Raw genomic sequence first — 6,394 nt, 5'->3', positions numbered from 1 at the left:
GGGCTGCATCCAGGCACAGCACGTGGGCAGTGGGAGGCGGCAGCACCTGCCGCGGTCCCTGCCTGTCGCCCCAAGACCGCAGCCCCGGAGCCCCTTGTTCCTTGCCAATGTGCATCAGGCACTGATCCCCACCTGTCAGCATGGGATATGACAGGCCATTAATGACCGTCGTGGAGCGGGATGGCTCTGCGCGTGGGGGAGGGATAATTGTTTGATTTTCTTTACTTCCCGTCCTGCTGTCACTTGCTCTTTGGAGCCCTGTCAACCATGCGGCGTCCTCCAGCCCCCTCCCGCAGCACAAAGAAGCACCGCACGGCTCGGCACACACGCCAGCGCGCTGTATCCTGCAAGTGTTGAGCTCTCGCACACGGGGAGCTCACGTACCTGTATGCACATGCAGTGCGCACACATATCCCTTAGCCTGCCTGCACGCAGCAGTGAGGTACACGCGCACACACGTGCAAACGCAGCCTATATCCTGCAGACATGTCACTGCACACACGTGCAGAACATACACACACCCCCTTTACTCCGGGGGCATTCAGCACTAAGGAACACCCCCACACGCTCAAACACACCGCCCGTTCAGCGTGCACATGCACACGTGCACACACAGACATGCACACACACATATATATTAAACCCTGGGAGATGTACGTACATGCACACACAGCCCATATTCAGCACCGAGGCATCCAAACACACCCATACAGCGTTCCCACACCCGTCACCTCCGCCCTACATGCATTTGCAGGCAGGGAGCACACGCATGCCCTTGCCTGGGCACGCAAGGTACCAGCACGTCCCGGTGTTTTTGCCTGTCGGACTCTGGCTTGTCCTAGCTGAGCTCCAGCCACCCCGCTCAGCCTGGCACAGGCACAGCTGTGGCCCCGAAACCTGCCCAGGGAGGAGGGATGTGCCCCCAAACGTGCACGCTGCATGCACTGAGCATGCGTGAGTGTGCACAGCTGTGTGCCCAGCCAACTCCACGCGCCCAGGGCTGGGTTCCCATCATGTCCCACAGCATAGGAGGAGCGGGAAGGAGGCGAAGGGGTTGGGCTGGGACTGCGGGGCAGGCAGTGCGCCACCGAGGAGGAGGAGGAGGAAGGGGGCAATGCCAGCCGAGGTTGTGGTCACTGCGCAGCCAGGGGATGGGTTGGCTGGCCACGACAATACCGCACAGGGAAGGCTCGCTGCATCTGCCGGGGCCCCTGAGGGCAGAAAGCATTTCACTCGTTAGCTGGGACACGCTTGCCACTCTTGGGCTGCCTGCCCAACGCCCGCAGCCGTTCCTCCTCCCCGCTGCACCCGCCGTTTGCCTCTGCCTAATTAAAGATCCAACGACCTTTGCCGGCTGTCTGAGACGCTGGAACAAATGAACGGTAAGTGCCAGATTACAGCCCGGTTCGGCAGCCCCGCAAATCCCTTTAATGAGACATTTAGTCTGGGCCAGCGGGGTGCCCGGCTGCCGGGGTGGGCTGGCACCCATGCCTGGCCACGGTGGTGATGGAAGCGGGGACAGCGCGGGGTTTCTCGGCCAGCCTGGCAATCGCCTGGGGACGACGAGACCAATGGATCCCAGTCCTGACCCCATCCCCGTCCGGCTCCTGACCCCCGCTGGGCAAGGGTCCTCGGGACACCGGCCCCACAGGCATCCTGGTAGCAAATCCTCATTGCAGGGGACACCGTGACTCCAGCACCCCCCACCTCCCCCTTTGCACCCACGTATGTCCCATGGGAGCAACACTGAGCAGCAGTGGGGAGAGGGCTAATGGCACCAGGACCAGCCTCCCATGGGGACATGGGGTTGCCAGGCACCGGGCTCAGGGACGGGCACGGGGAGCCCAGCCCGGGGCTGCTGGGATGTTTATCCCTTCCGATTGTAATATCAAAAAATGAAAAAGCCCGAATGACTGATGGGGCCTTAAGGACGCAAATCAATAGTTGACACCGCGAACGATGTCTCCGCTCATATTAGTGCCAAATTAAGCTGTTTACTCAAACTTTCCCCGCACAAGGAGAAGCCGGGGCCAGTGCGGGGAGCCGAAGATGGATGGCATGCTCAAGGACCTGGAGGTGTGATTTTTCTTGCCGTGACAGACAGTTTGCAACAACAACGGCCTTCTCCTCCTTGCCTTCGACTTTGGAAGGTGGAGATGCAGCAAGGGGACTCGGAGAGCACCCAGGCAGCAGGACCCCATCCAGGCATGCTGACCGATGGGGCTTGGGGCTCACCCGAGCATCCTCCCAGCCAGAGGGAGCCCGATGCCCCTGTCCCTCTCCCAGGGACATCCGAGATGGTGGCAGGGGCCAAGGTGGCCCCAGGCTCCTCTGTGACATGTTGCAGGGACCAGGTGAATCAGGAAACGGGGAGTCATCCCAGCTGGACTCCCTCTCCAACCACACTGAGCCGACCAGTGTCCCCAGCTTATCTGCACTGTCCCGGCATGTCCCTGCCCCAGAGGTTACCTCCAGTGTCCCTGGGTGCCTCTGAATGCGGACATTTATCCCTGGTGTCCCTGGACGCCCTCACCCTGGGACATTCATCCCTGGTGTCCCTGGATGCTCCTGTCCAGGGTTATTTATCCCTGGTGTCCCTGGATGCCCCTGCCCTGGGACATTTATCTCTGGTGTGCCTGCCCCGGGTATTACTCTCCAGCATCCCTGTGCTAAGTGTTTACCTCCAGTGTCCACGGCGTGGCGTTAAGTGATTCACTGCTCCCATCTTGCTTTGGTTCATGACTCCCGCTCACCATGCCAAAGAGCAGCCTGCCGGTGCCGACGGCATGCTCCATGTCCCCCAGCCATTCGAGTCCCTCCCCACGGCCGTGACATCTTCCCCGCTCCCCCACCAGCTGGTGAGCTGTTGGCCAAGTACAAATTCCCAGCAAAATTTCAGGGAAGTCCAAAACGATCAGTGAATTCAGGTCAAACTCGACCAGTACAGAAATGAAAGCGGGGATGCAACGCAGGAGAGCAGCAATATTTTCCGACCTAGTGATTCCAACATGGGTTTTTCCAAATTGACCTTAATCTCTGGCTAGCAGAGCAAAACCCACTGGCCAGGGCACGCAGTGCTCTGCACCCTCTCAGTGCTCAGCATCACCCGAGCCCCAGGATGCCGGCATTTGGGATACGGTGTGACAGCCAGGCGGCACGGAGACCCGAGGATGGCAGAGCCGGGGATGCTCCCTCCTCCCAGAGCAGCGTAGGCGGAGAGAGGGCAGCGGGCAGAGGCGGGGGCCGGCAGCATCCACCTCATGCCTTTTAATAAAACATGAATTAGGTGCCAACGCGTATTAGATTCACTTCCCCGGTGACAGAAAATCAAAGGCTTCTCCCATCTTTTCTAGAGGCGTGTTCCTGATTGATCTGGAAGAAGCAGCTCAGTGCGAGGGAAGGAGTCTATACACACCGAAACAGCTCTTTAATTTCTTAATTTAATATCTGACACGTAAAGATTCTCATTAAGCCAGTCAATGAAGCCTGGAAATACAATTTTCGTGCAAACTGTCGCTATCATAACTTACACGAAACTTCAGATGGTGCCCTGTAAGCGGTGTGATTAAAACCATTCATCTTCCCTGTCAGTCGCCCGCTCCTGCCCCCCCCCTGGCCGGCCCCCTGCTGCCTGTGCCCGCCGTGGCCGGCCAGGCTCAGCATCTCATGGGGCTGGTGGGTGCCGCCGCAGCGGTGGGCATCCGCCTGATGCTCTACGGCTGCATCCCGGGTCGGATCCTGCAGGGGCACGAGGGCAGTGCTGCCTGGGCCAGGCAGGCAGGGGGGTACGGGCAACATGCTGTGCAGCACCCAACCAGGCACAGCCTTCGCAGTGGGTCCCCAAGCCCTGAAATCCCGCCACCAGGGCATGCGCAGGAGGGAGAGCTTCCCAAAGACGCTAATTAGGCAAATTAATTCCTATTGAGTCGCAGCTCTTCTCTGCCTTAGAAGAAAAAAAAAAAAAAAAGCTACTTATTTCAGTGCTGATTAAATCCCAAATATCGAGACAAGGATTAGAGCTGAGACTATTCCTCGGGGGGGTGCCCCCCACCACGCAGAGCGGGGCCTGGGCTGCTCCAAGGGAACGTCTGCCTGGCACCGTGCAGACCCGCCGAGGAAGGGGCTGGCAGGACCAGGGCTTGCGCAGGGACATGAGCCGTAGCCATCCTTGACAGGCTGTCATTCCTTACGTCCCCTGGCACTGCCAGCACCGGGCAGAGCACATATTAGCTGGGCTTGTTCCTCCTCTGTGAGCTGAGGAAGATGATGATAAAGCCGTGTGGGTGGAGGGTACTGCGATGCTCTGCCACGGTGAAGCCTTGCTAAGCCTCGGGGTGCCCACTGAAACAACCCATGAGAGGGAGCCGGGCAGGGATCCCGTCCCCACCGGGGCCTGAGGGTGGATTCTCAGCCTTTCACCCCCATCTCCCCAGTCCAGCCCCGCTGAGACTTTCAGCTCCCAGAAACCTCCAGGAATTTCCCAGCTGCTGGAAACTCAGTGCTGGACACCAAGCTGGGGAAAAAAAGCCACCCCAGGGGACTCGGCAAACGCTGGCGGATCTGTCTCACTGTGGTGAGGCGGGTGTTGCACCGCACCTGGTGGGAGCAGGGAAATGTTTCCCTGGCAATGTTTGCCACCTAAATTTCTGTCCCAGCAGCTGGTGTCCGACAGAGCCGGTGACAGGGGAGCGGAGAAAGGGACTCAGGAACATCACCAGCTGCCCGGCCCTTGGGTTTCTGCAGCCAGCCCTGGCGCAGCCCCATGTGGGGCATGGTGACATGGCACTGCACAGCTGGTGGTGCCTGTGGGTAAAAGGAATAAGACACTGTTCCCTCCCACCCACCAAACCCATGCAGCTGCCCCCTGCCTGTCCTTCCGCAGGGGAGGGGGCACATCCCTGCATCGGGGATGCGTCCCCCAGGTACCCCAGCCAAGGTCCAGCTGCCGTGCCCGGTCACCGAAGGATGCTCCGGCAAGGTGAAGGCTGGGAAGACCCTCCAGCATATTCTGGCATTGCGATTGCCCCAGAGGTGTCTGCAGCTCTGGGGGGAGGAAGGCGGCCGAGTGGGCACCAGCGGGGTCACCCAGCTCTGCCCCTGCCCCCACCCCCTGGGCTGCCAGATTGGATGACTTTGACTCCAACCTCTCACTAGAGACAAAACCTGCCCTGAACAACACAGGCACCCACCTCAGCTCAGCCATGCCAGCTACAGAGGCACCCCATGAGTCCTGCACCCAGGGCACCCCAACGGAGAGACCCCCGCAATCCCAAAGGGGTACCTTGTGGGCGGCCCCTGGGGAAGGGCTCTGGAGGACACGGTGCCCGGTGCCTGCTTGTCATGCTGACAGAGCAGCTTTCCTTGTCTTTCTTCTGCGTGTTATCTCAAGACGTCGGAGCTGCCAGCTCCTGCCAGCGCTCACGCAGCCTGACGTCGGTGCAGCTTGAAAGTGCGCGTGGCGTGTTTGATGTCAGGATTACCGGCTGGGTGTATTGTAAATGCTAAAATGAAATAAGAAGATTAGAGAAGAAAAGCGCCGCTCCGCAGCGCGCGCCTGCAGCTTGCCTCCCGCTGGATCTTCTGCGGATGATGGGGGGCGCGGGGACCCAGCCCAGTGGCAATCATGAGGCAGAGGCAGCGGTGCCACGGAAAGGGTTAAAATGGGCCAAGCATCTTCCACCGTCACTGGTGCTGCCTGCCACCCAGGCATGAGCCCAGCCGGGGCGAGAGGCAGGATGGACCCCTTCCCAACTCCTCGGGGTGCCGGGCACCCCAATGCTCTGGCTCACGTAAGTATTCACCGGCTGCTCCTGCCATCTCCCAGCCCGTGGTCCTGGGGGTCAGCGAGCAGCCCCACATCAGCCCTGTCTTGCCCAGCCCGGGGGCAAAGCGTGGTGGGGCAACGTGGGGATGGGTGGGTGCCTGCAGCCTCGCAGGGAAGCTGAGTGAGCTCTGCATCTCTTCCCACTGTGCTGCATCCCTTCCCAGGGAATGGAGGCATGGCTACCTCCCAGCCTTGGGAACTGGCTTTTAGGGGGAAAAGGCTTGTATATCCTCGAGGGTGGGTGACGACCCTCTGCAGGTCTTGCCGAGGAATTTTGGGGGTCTCCAAAAGGCAGGAGGGAGCTCTCTTCTCCCCACTCCTGTGGCAGGACATACTTGCCCATACGAGCCCAGGCCCAGCAGTGGGCAGCTCCATACCCTTCCTGCACCCTCCTGCTCCCTGCACCAGCCTCTGCCAGGCACAGGGGGGGAGCCCAGCAGGCCATGGCCCCACGGGCGAGCATGAAAGCTGGAGGGGATGGAGCGAGAGCCGGGGCAGGGGTCAGGCCCTACCGAGCCACTCTCCATCTCCTGCTGACAGCAGCACGCCCCTGAGCACCCCTGCTAGCCC

Source organism: Pygoscelis adeliae, unplaced genomic scaffold (assembly GCF_000699105.1).
Source record: "Pygoscelis adeliae isolate BGI_AS28 unplaced genomic scaffold, ASM69910v1 Scaffold248, whole genome shotgun sequence".
In the NCBI taxonomy this organism is placed as follows: Eukaryota; Metazoa; Chordata; class Aves; order Sphenisciformes; family Spheniscidae; genus Pygoscelis; species Pygoscelis adeliae.
This window is presented reverse-complemented; position numbering follows the sequence as displayed.